This window comes from Urocitellus parryii (genome assembly GCF_045843805.1).
Source record: "Urocitellus parryii isolate mUroPar1 chromosome 10 unlocalized genomic scaffold, mUroPar1.hap1 SUPER_10_unloc_1, whole genome shotgun sequence".
NCBI lineage: Eukaryota > Metazoa > Chordata > Mammalia > Rodentia > Sciuridae > Urocitellus > Urocitellus parryii.
Window position 1 is genome coordinate 1,259,488 of NW_027551754.1, and position 20,548 is coordinate 1,280,035.

Sequence of the window (20,548 nt, forward strand, 5' to 3'; positions counted from 1 at the left end):
TGGCACACAGGGGGGTGTCACCCCTTTGATCACAGTGTCTTCTTCTGGAAGGACCACTTCTCAAAGGACCTTACTGAGGCTCTTTGTGAGGAGATGTCACTCTTTTCAAGAACATGTCCAATGGGGTTTGCTTGCTTTGTTTCTGTTTTTCATTACAGACTTTTGTGTAAGCAGATAAAGGCCAATGAACATCCATCTCCACTGATAAAACCCTTTTGATGTAGTGGTGCTATGTTTTCAAACTTTTTAAAGGTGCCTTTTGAGCTTTCAAAGGCTCCTGCTAAACATTTTGCTGTAATATTTCTTGGGGATTCTTTCTATTGCAGTTTCCCTTGCTCCTTCCTCTTCTTCATCTATGTGTTTCTTTTCCTGTTCCAACAACATCTCTTCAGTCACTTTCTCAGGAACTAACTTTAAAAGCTCTTGAATGTCATCCTCATCCAAAGCTGTTCACCATTTCAACCATCCTGTTGACTTTTGCAACCTGCTCATATTTGACAATCATTTAAAATTATGGATGAACTTCTTTAATGTCTTTTTTCACACACCATTCATACAGTCCTTGATGATATCACCCCAAATCCAAGAAAGGATCTTGAACCAGTTATGGTTATTATAATTTTTCTATTATTATATCAGTTCTTTCTCAGCATCTTGCTATTTTCAGCAAAACATATGCAATGTTCTTAAAAGATATTGCAACTCTTTTATTCATTGGTTAGATAAAAATCTGACATTTTGAGGTAAAAATATTTTGATATTGAGATGAAGATCACCAATTTTAGGGGGATGTGCAGAAGCATCATCAACAATATGTGAAAAATTGACATGCATCTTATTTTCTAAACAGTTTTCCATGACATTGACAGCAAATTATGAAGACATTGTGGAAGGGAGGCTAAGTCATCCATGACCCCTTATTGCTCCTATAGTTTACTAGTAGTGTGGACTTTTTGATAATGCTTCAAGACCCTGCAGTTCTCACTGTGTCTTATCACAGTTTCAATTTGCAGCCTGTAACTTTGCCTCCCCCATTCCAAATACTATTGCCCTGTCCTCAAAAACCTTGAAAATTGGCATTGACTTTTTTCTCCTAATGGGTCAAAATGTTTTTCAAGCATCCATTCCAGAATCTGGATGGTTCATCTGTATTGAAGATTTGCTCTGGCAAGGAATTTTTCTCCACAATCTGCTTATCTAGTATTTCCAACAATTCCTTAGTTGCCTTCATATCAGTCCTTCCCAGTTCATCAATCACTTTCACATTGTGTAATGAATTGCTCAAATAACTCAGAGCCAGCAATAAATTCAGCATTGTAATCAGGTCCATCCTTCTCTTTCTTCATTACGAAAAATTTTTTGCTTTGGTCATAATTGAATTGGTATAGAGAGGGATATATGCTTCTGCATCTGGTCTTCAATATGTCTTCAGAAATTTCTCCAAATGTGATCCAGGATCTTCTTGAATTTCCTTTAGTCTTTCTTCCTTTAATAAAGCAAATATTCAAAACCCTTCTGTCATTTTGTTCCTGTTCTTCAATCCCAGAGATTTTTGAGGCTGAGATAGAAGGATTGAAAATTTGAGGTCAGCCTCAGAAACTTAGCAATACCCTGTTTATGAGTGAATGAATGAATGAATGAATGAACAGGTTGAGAATGTAGCTCAGTATTAGAGTGCCTCTGGGTTCAGTCCCAGTACTGGGGGAATACAAAACAAAACAGAGACTTCAACTATGGTGGAATGAATATGCATTTTGATGACTGCTAAACAATAATTATCACTAATTTGCTGTCTTGGTAACCCCACTTTTAATATTGCTTACAGGTCATTCACTCAATGTGGCCTCTTACTCCTGAGATTACCAGTGGGTTTTGTACATAAGGCACAATGATTCTATCAAGAGATTTGATATGTGTTAGATGTAAGAGGCTGCTGCCACCATACCAGCATACTGTTTCATGAGAAAAAAAAAGTTAAAAGAATATATTCTAAAATTATAATAAAATATGATACTTAAGCCTGTAACATGGCCACTAATTTTCATTTTCAAGTATTATGTACTGTACAAAGTTGTAAATGTCATCCTTTTACACAGCTAGCAGTGCAGTAGATTTATTTACACCAGCATCAATACAAATGCATGTGTAAGGCATTGTGCTACAGAAGAGGGACACCTGTGTTCTCACCAGACAATAAGAATTTTTCATCTTCTTTGTAGTCTCATGGTACCACTATCTTCTCTGTTACCTATTATTATGTGGCTCGTAGCTTTATTTCCTCTTTAAAATGCATTCTGTATTCTTTGTGGCAGTCCTACTTCATTCTTTTCATGGTTACTTTTATGTGTCAACTTGACTAGGGCACAATACATACTATTTTGTTCAACCCCAGTTTAGATGGTGCTATAAAGGTACTTTTGAAATGAGTACCTTTTATATCAATAAATTTCATCAGAATTCCAATGTAGATGTAAGGGACAAATAAAAATTACTTTGAGAATGGAATTATACAACTGTGAAGTTTATATGTATTTATGAGTATAAGAATAAACATAGCTGGGGCAAATAGAGGGAGAGAAGTTATTGTCATTAATAATAATAAGCATAGTAATGAAATTGAATTTTGAATATAATGTATCAACAATTCTTCAAACAGTTTGCTAAGCATCTTGTATAACTAAATCATTCCAAAGCCATTGCCATTAGGCAGAATGTAATAATAAAAGAAATTAATGTAATGGGTTTTTGACCTAATATATTCATTGAATATCTAGTATGTGACATCTTTTTCCTAGCTGCAGACATATCTCAGGATAAAACACATTTTCCTTGAACTTAAATTTTCTTTGAAACTTAAATTTTAGTGGAAAAGAAAAAAAAATAATTCCAACAATTATGTAGCTTTTTATCTGATTCATGAACTCAATTAATTATCCTTTTGGAAGTCCAATCTGATGAACAGAAAAGAACTGAAACAATCATAACTATTAATATAAAATAAGTAAGAAAGTATGATATTTAAAATAAAATTATTTATTTTTGCAATAATGCAAAATACAAATGTTGTTATATTACAGAATCTTGGCAAACATTTGTCTTAGTAGTTGGAGAAATATGGAGTAGAGAAATATTTGCAAACCCATCATACACATTTAATAAGATTGTACAAAAACATGTTATATATAAATATGCAAAGCTGTTGAAATTTAAAAATATTATCCACATTGTGTAAGATATTGAGAAAAAAAATATAAATTTCTTCATGATAAAATATGCTTTGCTTTTTGTGCCTGCTATTAATGAGATTTTAGAATTATTGGTACTTCTGAAGGACCACTTCCTAAATTAACTGATCTGATACAATGACATTTTGATTGCAATTTGTTTAAAATATTTGAATACCTGTAATTTTTAGATAAAGAATGGAGCTCAAAGCATTTCAATAGTTTGGTTAACTAAATTGCAACAATTCCTAAAGTAATAAACACTGATATTTTGCCCCTATGAAATAATAAAAAAGTAAAGTAAACTAAATAATAAGAGCTCAATTAATTCCATCATTGGATTTTGTTCTAACTCAGTCTTAAGAGAAAAATATTTTAATGGAGTTCTTCTTTCTTTATCATTCTAAGAACTTTTAGGTGCAGAGATCAGTCTCATTAAATATATTTTTCTTATTGTACAAATTTTACCACCATCAATCTCCTGAATATTTTTATCTTCTCAAACTAAAACTCCATATTAATAAGCAATTACTCTCTATTCCTCTCTATGCTTGGTCTCCAGAATCCACCATTTTCCTTTCTGTTTGTATGAGTCTTGATTATTCTACCTCAAATCACACAGTATTTGTTTTTCTCTGATTAGCTCATTCCACTTAGCATGATATCGTCAAGACTGACTCATTTTATAAGATGTGCCAGAATTACCTTTCTTTTTAAGATTGGCTAATATTCTTGTGGAAGTGTAATATATACTGCATTTTGCTTATGTATTAGTTCATTGATGAGCATGCATTTACCTATTGAATGTTCTGATATTTGTGAATAAACAATACCATGAAAATTGATAACTAATATCTTTTTTTAGTCTCTGCTTTTAACTCTTTGGATTATATAACTGGGAATAGAATTGCTGTTTTATGGGGCAATTTTCTTGATTTTTTGAGGAACTGGTATATAGATGTCCATAGCAACTGCACTTTTTTCATTCCTACTAGTGGTTCCCAGCTTCCCCAACTCTCTACATTGCCTCCAATGTAAGGTGTGAAGCAATATCTCATTATGGATTCAATTTCCATTCCATAATAATTAATAATGTTGATCTCTGTTGTCCATTTGTATACATTTTTTCAGAAAACTGTCTAAGTTTTTTTTTTTTTTTTACTATTTCTAAATTGGCTAACTTATTTTTTGTTGCTGAGTCATACAATGTTTTTAACATATTCTGGAATTAACCTTTTTCAGATATATGGTTTACAAATATTTTCTCCCCTTTTATAAACTATATTTGCACTTGGTTGTTAGCATAATTCATGCAAAACCAGTGTTAATTTTAATGTAGTAAAAGCTTTGGATATCATATCCAAGAAATAATTGCCTAATTCAAGATCTTTAAGCTTTTATTCTGTTTTCTTCTATGCATTTTATAGTTTATTTCTCATAGTTATTTGATCCATTTTGAGTTAATGTTTATTAAAGCATTGAGTTAATGTTTATTAAAGCCCCCCCACAGGCTACTAGGTTCCCAAGTAGGACAGTCATGACCATGAGTATCAACACCAGTGCAAAACTTTTGGTGATTCACCTGAGCAGAAATTCCGGACACAGCTCCCACACAGGATACCTGGCATCTACTCACACACAAGATCTCCAGCCACCACTCCCCTATGGACCCTCCTCTACCAACATGGTTCCGCCTTCATCTTGGGACTCTATAGCAATGGACATAATTCCTTACATGCTGTAGCCTGACTGCACCAGGGAACTTTTACACAGGCCCTGAAGACAAGACACAGCTTTATACTTCACACTACAGATCCATCTCTGAACTCATCTTTGAATGCCATTGCCCGGCTACCCCCACATGACCTGACACCCCATCGCTGGAAGCAAACACCTCCATTTTGTGTCAACTTCATCACCAACTTTTGTGGGGACAACTCACAGTTTGGAACTCTAGCTGGCCAGATATCCAGTTTCTAACTCCTCCCTCTACCCAGCAGCCACTAACCTGGCACAGTGACTGCCTAACAAAAAATAGCTGTCAGCATTGCAGGTGAACACCATGCCCAAAGCACCACACACAAGAGCCCCAGAGAGAAAGGTCCCTTATTATCAAGCAGTAAGGGAGAGGATGTATGTGATGCAGCTAGTCTCCAGAAAAATACAGAAACCAGGTACTGGGAGGTTTTCAGGTGAGATAAAGAGATAAGACCAGCCACTCACATCACAGGAGGAGGCCCCAGAAGAAATCCTTGTGGTGAAGTCTTGCTCCAGGGACTGGCAGTTGGCAAACCCCACTTCCAGGTGCCCTCCACTGAGAACCAATCCTCCCTCCCTGGTTACCTTCACCATCCTGAGGGTGAAGATATCAGCTAACAACAGATGACCCCACCTATTGGATGGGAAGGGAAACAGGAGAGATACTGATCTCCAATTAAAACAATCCTGTTTGTTCCTTTGAAAGGTTTTATTTTTTCGTTTTTTTCTTTCTTCTCCTTCTCTATTCTCCCACCATCACATCCCCAACATGTGTGAAACCAAGTGCTTTACGTGAATTAGGATAATGAGGACTGAGATGACTGAATAGTGTATTATAGTTTTGTTGTATATTATTTTCTTTTTTTCTTGTTGTTGGTTTTTTCCTTTTTACTCCAATCTTTAATATTTTAACATTTTAAATTTTCTTAATATATATGTGTGTTTGTATCATGTACTCTACTGTCTTCCCACTTACTTGTCTACTACAAATTACTTCTTCTCTAGTCACCTGCTACTATCCTTCTTCTTTAGATTTCTCTTTCACATTTCCTAAGATATACTAATGCTGTATACTAAACTCCTACCTTCTCAGCATATCTTCCTACACCTCACCCCTTGTTCTATTACCCACAGTCAGAAACTGTAAACCCTTTTACAAACCTACTGATTATATTGGAGGTAATAATTGAATTCACCATTTCTGTACATTGTGATCAAACTGTAAACATCTTCTAGCAACTGTTTGTTTTTAGGTGGTGCATTGTTTATATTGAAATCTGTTAACATTGTCATACCCCTTAAAGGAGAGGTATTGGAATCCTACAGAGGCACCATAAGCCTATAAGATAAAAACGGTAAAGCCTCATATCCACAGTGCTAGAAGGGAAGACACACAAGCGACATGAAAAGTAAAGGAAAGAAAGTGCCCCAAACAAATCAAGACACCACATTATTAGAATTCATGGCCAGTATAGCAGATGCAATGTCAGAAAAGAGCTCAGGATGTACATAATTAAAATATTCTGTGAATTAAAGGATGATATAAGAGAGGGAATACAGGCAACAAAAGATCATTTTGACGAAGAGTTATATAAACAAATACAGGAAGCAAAAAAATTACTTCAATAGGGAGATAGAGGTTCTAAAGGAAAACCAAACAGAAATCTTTGAAATAAAACAAACAATAAACCAAATTAAAAGTTAAATTGAAAGTATCACCGAGACCATTTGGAAGACAATACCTCAGACAATATAGACAAATTATATAATCTTGAAAGGAATGTAGACCACACAGTGAAAATGGTAAGAAGCCATGAGCAGAACATTCAAGAAATATGGGATAGCATAAAAGAACAAATTTATGAGTTATTGGGATAGAGGAAGGCATAGAGTTCCAAACCAAAGGAATGAACAATCTATTCAATGAAATAATACCAGAAAATTTTCCAAACATGAAGAAAAAAATTGGAAAACCAAATTCAAAGGCTTACAGGTTGCAAAATGTAAAAAATCACAACACATCCACATCAAGGAACATTATAATGAAAATGCCTAACATACAGCATAAGGAGAGAATATTAAAAGCCTCAAGAGAAAGAAATCAGATTACCTTTAGGGGGAGACCAATTTGTATCACAGCAGATTTTTCAAACCAGACCCTTAAAGCTAGGAAATCATGGAACAACATATAACCAAGCTCTGAAAGAAAATGGATGCCAACCACGAATCTTATATCCTGCAAAATTAAGCTTTAGATTGATGATAAAATTAAAATCTTCCATGATAAACAAAAGAATTTAAAACTAGAAACCCCACAATACAGAATACCCTTGGCAAAATAATCCATGAAGACGAAATGGAAATCAATGATGAAAATCAGCAGAGGGAGGTATTATATTAAAGAAAAATCTAATCAGAGGAGAGACCAAGTCATGGTAAATACCAAAAATAAACAAAAATGGCCAGGAATACAAATCATATCTTAATAATGAGCCTGAATGTTAATGGCCTAAATTCACCAATCAAAAGACGTAGGCTAGCTGATTGGATCAAAAACAATACAAACAAACAAAAAAGAAAGAAAAGAAAACATGTGCAGCCTCCAAGAAACTCATCGCATAGATGTCATACACAAACTGAAGGTGAAAGGTTCAGAAAAATCATACTACTCATATGGTATCGGGAAGTAAACAGAGATTTTCATCCTCATATCAAATAAAGTAGAATTTAATATAAAGTTAATCTAAAGGGATAAATATGGAAATTTCATACTATTCATGGGAACCATACACCAACAAGACATAACAATTGTAAATATATATTCTCCAAACAATGGAGTACCTATGTTCATCAAACAAATTCTTCCCACGTTCAAGAATCAAATTATTTGACACCATTATTTGGGTGACTTTAACACTCCTCTTTCACCACTAGATAGATCTTCCAAACCACAGTTGAACCAAGAAACTATAGAACTCAATAATATATCAATAATTTAGAATATTTCATCCTTCAATAATTGTATATACTTTCTTCTCAGCAGCACATGCATCCTTCTCTAAACAGACCATGTATTTTGCTCCAAAGCAACTTTTAACAAATACAAAAATGTAGAGATACTACCCTGCATTCTATGAGATCACAATGGAATGAAATTAGAAATCAGTGATAAAATAAAAATGACTCCAACACCTAGAGACTAACTAATATGCTACTGAATGAAAAATGGGTTGCAAAAGACATCAAAGAGGAGATTAAAAAATTCTTAGAGGTAAATCAGAACACTGATACTATATATCAAAATCTCTGGGACACTATGAAGGCAGTACTAAGAGGAAAGTTCATTGCATGGAGTTCATTCCTTAAAAGAAGAAAAAAATCAACAAATAAATAGCTTAACTTTACATCTCAAAACCCTGGGGGAAAAAAAAGAACAAATCAAACCAAAAAGCAGTAGAAGACAGAAAATATTAAAGTCAGAACTGAAAAATCAATGAAATTGAAATAAAATAAACAATTGAAAAACTTGACAAAACAAAAAGTTACTTATTTGAATAAATAAATAAAATTGACAAAGCTTTAGCCATGCTGATGAAGAGAAGTAGAGAGAAAACTCAAATCACTAACATAAGTGATGAAAAAGGAAATATTACAAAAGACATTACAGAAATAGAGAAGATGATTAGAAATTATTTTTTAAACTTGTACTCCAATAAAATTGAGAATATTGATGGCATCAATGAATTTCTAGATTCATATAATTTGTCCAAACTGAATCAGGATGATATACACAATTTAAACAGATCAATTTCAAGCGATGAAACAGCAGACACCATCAAAAGTCTACCAGCTAAGAAAAGCCCAGGATGGGACAGATACACAGCCAAGTTCTACAAGACCTTTAAAGAAGAACTAATACCAATACTCTTCAATTTATCTCAGAAAATAGAAAAAGAGGGAGCACTTCTAAACTCATTCTATGAAGCAAATATCACCCTGAATCCAAAACCAGGAAAAAGACATATCAAAGAAATAAAACTTCAGACCAATATCTCTAATGAACATAGATGCAAAAATTCTCAGTAAAATTTTGGCAAATCAAATACAAAAACATATCAAAAAGACAGTGCACCACAGTCAAGTGGGATTTATCCAAAGAATGCAAAGTTGGTTCAACATATGAAAATCAAGAAATGTGATTCATCACATCAATAGACTTAATGATAAGAATCATATGATTATCTCAATAGATGTAGAAAAATCATTTGACATACACTTAGCTTCAAAACACTAGGAAAACTAGGAATAAGAGGAAATAACAGGAAAAACTAGGAATAACATACAAGCTATCTAGGCTAATCCCAATCCCCAGGCCATATCATTCTAAATGGAGAAAAATTGAAGGCATTCCCTCTAAAAACTGGAACAAGATAGGGATACCCTCTTTCACCACTTCTATTTAACATAGTTCTTGAAACACTGGCCAGAGCAATTAGATAGACAAAAGAAATTAAAGGGATATACATAGGAAAAGAAGGACTCAAATTATCACTATTTGCCAATGATATGATTCTATACCTAAAAGGCCCCAAAAATTCCACCAGAAAACTTCCAGAACTAGTAAATTATTCAGCAAAGTATCAGAATACAAAATCACATCCATAAATCAATGGCATTTCTTTATATCAATGACAAATCTGCTGAACATGAAACAAGGAAACCTACCCCATTTATAATAGCCTCAGGAAAAAAGAGTACTTGGGAATCAACCTAATAAAAGAGGAGAAAGACCTTTACAATGAACATTACAGAATGCTAAAGAAAGAAATTCAAGAAGATCTTAGAAGATGAAAAGATCTCACTTGTTCTTGGGTAGACAGAATTATTGTCGAAATGGCCATATTACCAAAAGCAATATATAGATTTAATGCAATTCCAATCACAATCCCAATAATATCCCTCATAGAAATAAAAAGAGCAGTCATTTGGAAATTCATCTGGAAAAATAAGAGACCCACAATAGCTAAAGCAGTCCTTAGTAAGAAGCGTGAAGCAGGTGGCATCAGCACACCAGAACTTGAACTATACTACAGAACAATAGTAACAAACACAGCATGGTATTAGCTCCAAAATAGACTGGTAGACCAATGGTACATAATGGAGGACACAAAGTCTAATCCACATAATAACAGTTATCTTATATTAGACAAAGTTGCCAAAAACATACAGTTGACAAAAGACAGTCTCTTCAAAAAAATGGTGCTGGAAGAATTGGAAATCCATATGCAACAAAATGAAATTAAGCCTCTATATCTCACCAAGTGCAAAACTCAACATAAAGTGAATCAAGGACCTAGAAATTAAACCAGAGACACTGCACTTATTAGGAAAAAAAGTAGGTCCAAATCTCAAACATATCAGATTAGACCCCTACTTCCTTAATAAGACTCCTGCAGTGCAAGAATTAAAACCAAGAATCAATAAATACAATAGATTCAAACTAAAAATCTTCTTAGCAAAAGAAATAATCAAGCGAATAGAGAGCCTACATCTTGGAAGCAAGTTTTTACCACTCCCACATCAGATAGAGCACTAATCTCTAGGGTATAAAAAGAACTCAAAAAGCTAAACACCAAAAAAACCAAATAACTCAATCAATAAATGGGCCAAGGAACTGAACAGACACCTCTTGGAAGATGATATTCAATCAACAAATATATGAAAAAAATGTTTATTATCACTAGCAAGTAGAGAAATTCAAAAAAAAATTAATCTAAGATTTCATCTCATCTCAACCAGAATGGCAGCTTTTAAGAACACAAACAACAATAAGCATTGGTGAGGATGTAGAGAAAAAGGTACACTCATACATTGCTCGTGGGACTGTAAATTGGTGCAGCCAATATAGAAAGCAGTATGGAGATTTCTTGGAAAACTGGGAATGGAATCACCATTTGACTCAGTTATCCCTCTCCTTAGTCTATACCCAAAGGATTTAAAAATAGCATATTACAGGGGCACGGTCACACCAATGTTTATAGCAGCACAATTCACAATAGCTAAACTGTGGAACCAACCTACATGCCCTTCAATAGATGAATGGATAAAAAAATGTGGCATTTATACACAATGGAATATTACTCATCACTAAAAAATAACAAGATCATGGCACTTGCAGGGAATTGGATGGCATCGGATAAGACAATACTAAGTGAATTTAACCAATCCCCCCCCCAAAAAAAAATGCTGAATGTTTTCTCTAATATAAGGTGAATGACTCATAGTGGGGTAGAGAGGGGGAACATGGGAGGAACAGAAAAACTCTAGATAGGGCTGAGGTGTGGGAGGAAAAAGGAGGGGGCAGGGGGTTAGCAAGGATGGTGGAATGTGATGGACATCATTATGCAAAGTACAGGTATGAAGATATGAATTGGTGTGAACATACTTTATATACAACAGAGATATGAAAATTTGTGATCTATATTTTGAATAAGAATTGTAATGCATTCTGCTATTATTTATTTTTAAAATTCAATAAAAATAAAAAAAAATAATTGTAGCTGTATCAATTATTAGTGATGTTAAATTAACTATATATCAGTTATGGAAATAATTGAGGAGATAAATTTTCCATGTAAGGTTTTAATTCTTTAATCCTTCCTGAATTTTTATTTCTTCATTGAAGTATATTTAACTCTATATATAGTGTAGGATAAAAATGTGTCCTAGAATATGATAAAGATGAAATCAAGAAACTTAGGTTTCTCACCTTAAATTAAAAGAAAAATTTTTTAATATTAAATTACAATATTTTTACCATCTTGTCCTTTACCTGACAGTATAAATTACCATTAGTATTTGAGACCATTTGAGTAAAGAAACTTTATAGCACTATAGAAGCAACTTCTATCTTATAATAAGTAAAGGTATATCATCTTTTATATTCTCTTATTGTTGAAACTTTAATTGAATCCTTCATTTCTTCATATTTACTAGCAACGAAATTTTTGTGATAACAAGATAATAGGAAAAGTACACCTATGAAACTATGTGATTTAACTCTTAGTAGAAAATTTTAATTCAATATCTATCCATAATGATTACAACCTGGAATTGAAAATGCAAGTTATTATTACTAGGCATCTCATTATAGGAGCACTAGGATGAGTAAAAGACAACACAGTTTCCTCCTTTCTTTCTTTGATTTCATTGATTGTGGTGTTTTTAATCTGGGAACTTTTCACAACTTCTATTCCCTTCTCCTGCTCCAATATCCTATTGCATTCTTTTCTCAGGAAATACTGGAGAAAATTTTCTAATAGAAAATAAGAACCTCTCTTCTTCCTATATTAAACAATAGATGTAAAAGAGACAGTGATGTCATTGAGATTTTAAAATTGCAATTAATTTTTATAAGGAGTATTTTTAAAGTTTTTTCTAAGAAGTCACAATAACATTTGCTAACTATCTTTCTACTTGATCAGTAAAAATACTTTAATGATGCAAAAATTAAAAAGTAATAAAAAACATAAGAATATACTAGAACATATAAACTCCTGAGAGCATATTTTCATTTTTTAAAGAGAGATATTATTTATTATTATGTTTTAGACATGAGATGTTCCCCAAAAGCTCATGAGTAGACAAATGTAAGAATTTTCAGAAATGAAATGATTAGATTAGTAAAGCTCTAACCTAATTAGTGGTTTAATACACTGATATGGATTAGCTGAGTGGTAACTGTGGGCAGATAGAGTGTGGGTGGAGAAAGCAGCTCACTTGGTATGTCTTTGTGATTTATAACTTGTCCCTGGTGAGCATGGCTTCCTTTCTGCATCTCCCCCTTGCTGATTCTCTGCTTCCTTGTTGACATGTCCTGTGTTACTTTCCTTTACTTCACCCTTCCACAAGGATATTCTGCCTCATCTCAGGTCCAGATATATGGAGTCAGACAACTATTGAATCTTTAAGCAAAACTAAACCGTTTCTCCTCTACAATTGTTATTGTCAGGTCTTTTGGTCACAGTTGACAAAAAAATCTAATTGAAACATTTACCATTCTCATTTAATCTTTCATAATCTAAACTTACTAGAAAAAATCTTATTGCAAAGAAATGGAGAACTTGCTAAAAATGTCAACTTTACATTAATTAATTTAGTAGAAGATTAGTAGACGATAGGTGAATGGAGAAGAGCATTTTATTGTTTGACATGGGCTAAAAGTTTTAGATATCAGCTATAGAATTTGGTCCAAATGGTCTAACATCTCTAGAAATGTGTTCATAGAACATTTGCTCTGTGAAAGGACTATTCTAGTAATTTTACATATTTTTCCTCATATAAGTCTCATGATAATTTTTTAGGCAAGTGTAATCATACTTTTTAAAAATAAATACGGATTTTGTATCAAAAATAATTTTCTAAAGACAAATTTGGTCAATAATTCCATGAATGGGAATAAAAAATTCAGAGCTGTGATTGTATGGTAGTTGATAACTGTCCTCTCTTACAATATATTAAGACATAAGCACTAGTATTCAAAAAATCATGTTTAACTAACCTATTTTCTTTTTTTTTTATTGGATGTTCAAAACCTTACACGGCTCTTGACATATCATATTTCAGACGTGAGTTATGAACTCCCATTTTTACCCCAAATACAGATTGCAGAATCACATCAGTTACACATTCACCTTTTTACATAATGCCCTATTAGTAACTGTTGTATTCTGCTACCTTTCCTATCCTCTACTATCCCCCCTCCCCTCCCCTCCCATCTTCTCTCTCTATCCCATCTACTGTAATTCATTTCTCTCCTTGTTTTTTCTTCCAATTCCCCTCACAACCTCTTCTATGTAGTTTTTTTAACAATGAGGGTCTCTTTCCATTTCCATGCAATTCCCCCTTTCTCTCTCTTTCCCTCCCATCTCGTGTCTCTGTTTAATATCAATCTTTTCTTCCTGCTCTTTCTCCCTGCTCTATTCTTAGTTGCTCTCATTATATCAAAGAAGACATTTGGTATTTGTTTTTTAGGAATTGGCTGGCTTCACTAAGCATAATCTGCTCTAGTGCCATCCATTTCCCTGCAAATTCCATGAATTTGTCATTTTTTAGAGCTGCGTAATACTCCATGGTGTATAACTGCCACATTTTTTTAATCCATTCATCCATTGAAGGGCATCTGGGTTGGTTCCACAGTCTAGCTATTGTGAATTGTGCTGCTATGAACATCGATGTGGCAGTATCCCTGTAGTACGCTCTCTTAAGGTCTTCAGGGAATAGACCAAGAAGGGCAATAACTGGGTCAAATGGTGGTTCCATTCCCAGCTTTCCCAGGAATCTCCATACTGCTTTCCAAATTGGCTGAACCAATTTGCAGTCCCACCAGCAATGTACAAGAGTACCCTTTTCCCCACATCCTCTCCAGCACTTGTTATTGTTTGACTTCCTGATGGCTGCCAATCTTACTGGAGTGAGATGGTATCTTAGGGTAGTTTTGATTTGCATTTCTCTGACTGCTAGAGATGGTGAGCATTTTTTCATGCATTTGTTGATTGATTGTATATCCTCCTCTGAGAAGTGTCTGTTCAGGTCCTTGGCCCATTTGTTGATTGGGGTATTTGTTGTCTTATTGTCTAATTTTTTGAGTTCTTTGTATACTCTGGATATTAAGGCTCTGTCTGAAGTGTGAGGAGTAAAAATTTGTTCCCATGATGTAGGCTCCCTATTTACTTCTCTTATTGTTTCTCTTGCTGTGAAAAAACTTTTTAGTTTAAGTAAGTCCCATTTGTTGATTCTTGCTGTTAACTCTTGTGCTATAGGCGTCCTGTTAAGGAATTTGGAGCCTGATCCCACAATATGTAGATCGTAGCCAACTTTTTCTTCTATCATAAGCAGAGTCTCTGATTTGATATCTAGGTCCTTGATCCATTTTGAGCTCACTTTTGTGCATGGTGAGAGGAGGGGATTCAGTTTCATTTTGTTGCATATGGATTTCCAGTTTTCCCAACACCATTTGTTGAAGATGCTATCCTTCCTCCATTGCATGCTTTTAGCCTCTTTATCAAATATAAGATAGTTGTAACTTTGTGGATTAGTCTCTGTATCCTCTATTCTGTACCATTGGTTCACCCGCCTGTTTTGGTACCAGTACCATGCTGTTTTTGTTACTATTGCTCTGTAGTATAGTTTGAAATCTGGTATTGCTATACCACCTGATTCACACTTCCTGCTCAGAATTGCTTTTGCTATTCTGGGTCTTTTATTTCTCCATATGAATTTCATGATTGCTTTATCTATTTCTACAAGCAATGCCATTGGGATTTTGATTGGCATTGCATTAAACCTATAGAGGACTTTTGGTAATATTGCCATTTTGATGATGTTAGTTCTGCCTATCCATGAACAGGGTACATCTTTCCATCTTCTAAGATCTTCTTCTACTTCTCTTTTTAGGGTTCTGTAGTTTTCATTGTACAAATCTTTCACCTCTTTTGTTAGGTTGATTCCCAAGTATTTTATTTTTTTTGAGGATATTGTGAATGGAGTGTTTTTCCTCACTTCTATTTCAGAAGATTTGTCACTGATATACAGAAATGCCTTTGATTTGTGTGTGTTGATTTTATAACCTGCCACTTTGCCGAATTCATTTATTAGTTCTAGTAGTTTTTTTGTAGACCCTTTTGGGTCTTCTATGTATAGAATCATGTCATCTGCAAATAGTGATAATTTAAGTTCATCTTTTCCAATTTTTATGCCTTTAATTTCTTTCGTTTGTCTAATTGCTCTGGCCAGTGTTTCGAGAACTATATTGAATAGAAGTGGTGATAAAGGGCATCCCTGTCTTGTTCCAGATTTTAGAGGGAATGCCTCCAATTTTTCTCCGTTCAGAATGATGTTAGCCTGGGGCTTAGCGTAGATAGCTTTCACAATATCAAGGTAAGTTCCTGTTATCCCTAGTTTTTCTAATGTTTTGAACATAAAGGGATGCTGTACTTTGTCGAATGCTTTTTCTGCGTCTATCGAGATGATCATATGGTTCTTATCTTTAAGTCTATTGATATGGTGAATAACATTTATTGATTTCCGTATATTGAACCATCCCTGCATCCCAGGGATGAATCCTACTTGATCATAGTGCACAATTTTTTTGATGTGTCTTTGTATCCGATTCACCAGAATTTTATCTTATGATCAGCAAAGATAATAATATCTACAAGTATCTCAAAAATTTGGTTGTCTACCTATCTCCAGAGTAACAAAGGAAGGAGAGATAAGGAAGGCTTGCAGAGAAGAGGGGGAGATAGAGAGGGGTGGGGGTGTGCTGGAGAGAGAGAGAAAGAGAAGCCATGAAAACAAAGGAGGCATATTAGCCAAATACATCAGGATTTCAAGGAACCAGCTTGCTGAGATGATCCGGATTTGTCTGTTATGTCAGGGTAGGGTAAGAGGTATCAAGCTGTCTCATCCATTATTGGAATTCAATAAGTGAAAGCCATGGTTGTGAGTGAGACCTGTTCATAAATATCCCTTCTCAAAGTAACTTGAGATGTAAGCATTGACCTACAAAAGTCAACTTCACCAGCCTGTTTCCACTCTTCATAATTTAAAGGGGAATAAGATCATATGGCAAAAAATTAAATATAAGGAGTGCATATTGTCTTGAGACCTGCTGTATGAGCTACCAGAAGTTTGTGAAAATAATAAGGCTACTGATGATATGATAGGAAACTAATTTCTAGGTTTATTTAATATATAAGTTAAATGAGCTTCCATGGCTAAAATCAAAACCATAATTAATAAGACTTTGTTAAGAGTATAAGTTCTCAATAAATTCCCTTTTTATTGGTGTTTATCTGTGTATGTATTTCTTTCTTCCTCTTAGCTTTTTTAGATTGACTAATGAAGCCTTTTTACTTTCCACCAAAGAAGTCTAGTGTTCAACAAATATTATTTTTTCAGAGCTATAATAATTTTACCCCCTTATACAGTATTTTAGCAGTTAAATAATTACAGGTACAGATTGTGTGTGTGTGTGTGTGTGTGTGTGTGTGTGTGCGCGCGCGCGTATGTTTTCCTCTGCATTGTCTGCATTGAGGTTTCACAGTTTATTTGATGATGTTATTTATTCAAGTATTCATCTCTATTCATTGAATCCTTCCCTATCTAGGCATCTGAATTGCTAGAAGGACGAATACATGATTCCAGTCCTGAGAGTCAGTCTATCTCATAGGAAGACTGGTAGGCTGATGGATAATTTTAACACAGAGGGAGAAATACTAATACAAGCCCATAGAATCTCAGGCAGAAAAATAACTAAGTCCACAAGAAAAGACAGACTACATAGCTATTTACTGAAGAATTTAGCCATTAATATAGTTTGTGTTAGACTTGCAACATTTTTCTCTATATTCAATCCTCTTTTGAACACATACTAAATTTTGAACAAATACTAAATTATTTTAGCTTTAACAAAAGAAACCCTGTAGTCTATCTGGAAAACATTAATTTTTGACCTTTTGGGACGTGAACTACATACAGTGTCTTGTTAATCAAATTCTAGTTAAAAAGAAAGAACAGAAAATGCAATAAAGATAAAGACTTCCTATTTTCTTCATGCAGGACTCAGAAGCAGTCTTCAGGAAAGTCTTATTCATACCTGAAAAATACATCAAGATTCTGAAGAAAGAAGTGGATACTATATATTTATCTAGGAAATCTCTACACCAGCAAAAACAAATGGATAAACAAAGAAGCAAATAAACAGTGTCATGGTAAGTGAAGAGATCAATGTTGAGGTGCTTTGTCTGATAATAAGCCTCTATTTGATTTCACTCCATACCATTCTGTATAACAGCAAGGAGACATAAGGTCAAGTCTTTGCAGTTTGCGGCTGCAAAAGTCAGCTAGGACTGCAAATTCTGCCATAGCATATGTTTATTCCATCATTCTTAGGATCAGTAAATAAGATGGTTTCAAATACTGGATATTGAAAGAAAACTTAAAAAAATTATATTAACAATGTTCTAACACTTAGACCTTCCCAAACATATTTGACTTCCAGACCACAAATTAATAATCTTAAAATACATTGTAAAATTAAATTTTCATTTCTTAATAGTCCCCCTTTCATTGATAATATTTTCTAGATAGTAATTTATTTTAAGGAGCATCTATATCCCCACACTTCTCTTGACATAAAAGAAATTTACAGAACTGAGTTTATGCCAACAATTGGACCTTTTGTTGAATATTTCAATATTTCAAACATCAAAAATTACATTTAATTTCAACAATTATAAATAATATTCTTACTAGGTATATCTCTAGCTAGCTTATATAATCTTATAAATACAGAAAATTGATTTTCTGAAGGTTGAAAACTATTGAATCGGAACACAAAGCAAAAAAAGAAGTCAGAAGTCTTTGTTCAAAAGACCTCACTTTAATCAATCAGGCTACCTATCACCTTGACAAGTAAAAAGGGCATTCAAAGTAAAGATTAGACTTCAAATATTTATAGAGTGATTATGAGCACAATTTTGATCTGGTGACATTTACATGGTCTAAGTTGCAAGGTAAAGACTATTTTCTTGAGATGGCTGAAGTTCATTTTATGGTATTCCAAAGATGATTAATAGTGCTGTTACAGGAAATACAAGTGAACATGGTTTTTGGAGTTGCTTTCTCCTGTTCTCCAGTAGAAGGTCAAAGGTGTAATTTGTCCAGGTGCAGTCTTTCAGGTATCAGTTACCTTCTGCCTGGATCCTTCTCAACATCTGTTCCTCTCCTAGGGCTAAGTGCTCTTGTTGGGGAAGGATTGTTTTTAGTGATGGTGAGAAATATTCAAAAATCTTCCTAGTTTTAATCTGTTTCTACCTACTTGTAGAAGGAATTACCTTTGTCAGTTCAACTGCTGTAACAATACCAAATTTATTTCTTACAGTAAAGTCCAAGATCAAGGTGATATTTGATTTGATTCTGATGAGTGCTGTCTTTCCAGGGGTGCATGAGATTAATAGAGAACAAGTTCTGCAGTCTCTTCTTGTAGAGGAACAGAATCTCATCATCAGAACTCCACCCTCTTGAACTCATGCAAAAGGAATTACATTCTAAAGTCCCTCACCTTCAAATACCATTATTTCAGAGGTTAGGGCTTCACTGCTTGAATTTTGAAGAAACACAATCAGTCTATAATAATTCATTAAACCGTAACTATATTATGACAATTTATAAATGTTAATTTAGTACTATATATATATGGTGACATCTGTCCTTTAGCTACCTTCAAGATACATGGAAAAACCTGCAGTTCTCCAGGGCTGGATATTTGTTAATTGTATCACACAATTTTACTTGCCTTTCCACTGCATGCATCTGACCTTTCACATGGACAATACCTACTAGTCATATGACATTCACCTACACAATATCTATTCTGCTATAAATCTAAGTCCCCTGATTTGAAAACCTTTTGTAGCTCTTGATTTTGATTTAAAATGTTGTCTTCCAGAATGGGTGCTATGGTTTCCTCATGTCATTGAAAATTTATATGTAGGAAACAGTCCCCAAAGGCATGCTACCCTACAACTAACAATGGCCAACTACAAAATCTACCTTTACCTAAAGTGCTTCCTCTTACCAATGGATATGCCAAACCATAATGGACCCATTTTATAATTTATATAAATAATGGATAAGGTTTGCATACTTCTGATTGGCTTATTAAACTCATAGTTTCAAGAACTTGATTTGTCTATGCTACCCCCTTCATTTACATAGGCTCCAATCACATAAACTAGACCATTAGGTGGTCTTTTAAAAACCTCTAGACAACAGACACTTATTAGCAACCATCTCTTGAGACTTCTTCTTCTTTGACATTCTACATTTTTTTGTATTTCTCTAATTTAAGTTGATTTTTTTTGGGGGGGATTGCTGAATTTAAATAGCAGGGAGGAAGAACCAAAGCAACATGTGAACTTATCTTCCCTTAAGAGGCACCTCCTCAGGCTCCTTTGTACCCTGTGGAGAGCTCCTATAAGCCAGGAAGACCTTAAGAGAGCCGATGGTGGAAGAAGTCACTAAGGACATAGTTTGTCTATTCTTTGCCTTGGGCAAAAATGTGTAGGAGTCATTGGGAATCAGGTGACAATTAATTTTTTAGAAATGCATGTCTATTGTCACTTCATCATCCTTTTCATTCTTTATTTATTGGTCAAGTATTTATTGAGCACCTAGTGGATGCCAGGCACTGCTGGGTGCTGGGAATGCCATGAGTCTGACAGACAAGTTCTCTGCTCTCATAGAGTTTACTGCTGTTAGTGAAAGGTGATAAGCAAGCAAATACAAATACTGTAGTCTGAGGTAATGGTTAAGTGCTATGAAGAAAATAAATTGGAGTAGTGATGTAAAGTGGTGACAGCATTGTGGGCTTCATTAGCAAGTGTCAGGGGAGGCCTTACTGAGGGCAGCTGAGACTGGGAAGGCAAGGAGGTGACACACCAGCTGGACCATGCTGGTACTGCTTTGGGGACAAAAGGCAGGCGCTGGATGTGGAAGTGTGG